The 230-nt window shown below is 30.9% G+C and overlaps 1 protein-coding gene across 3 annotated transcripts in view; it reads right to left on the bottom strand.

Moving 5' to 3' along the window:
• Nucleotides 1-230, bottom strand: part of LOC116850441 (flavin-containing monooxygenase FMO GS-OX-like 2) — a 194,304-nt gene that overhangs the window by 162,209 nt on the left and 31,865 nt on the right. The window lies entirely within an intron of this gene.

Here is a 230-nt window from a genome sequence, read left to right as displayed (position 1 = left end):
GTGAGGTTTTTCGATAAAACTTTCAAAACAAAAGTTGTAGGATTTCAAAATCTGAATCTGATGGTGATTTTAAAATTGACCTTAAGTTTGGCCTTAAAGGTCATTTCAAAAAATTAAGCTGACCTCGAAATGACCTTCAAGGTCAATTTTAAAGTCACAGTCAGATTCAGCTTCTGAAATCCTACAACTTTTGTTTTAAAAGTTTTATCGAGAAACCTCACAATAAAAAA

The sequence above is a fragment of the Odontomachus brunneus genome, unplaced genomic scaffold, assembly GCF_010583005.1.
Source record: "Odontomachus brunneus isolate Ranch 3 - 2012 unplaced genomic scaffold, Obru_v1 Obru_scaffold_145, whole genome shotgun sequence".
NCBI lineage: Eukaryota > Metazoa > Arthropoda > Insecta > Hymenoptera > Formicidae > Odontomachus > Odontomachus brunneus.
This window is presented reverse-complemented; position numbering and strand designations above follow the sequence as displayed.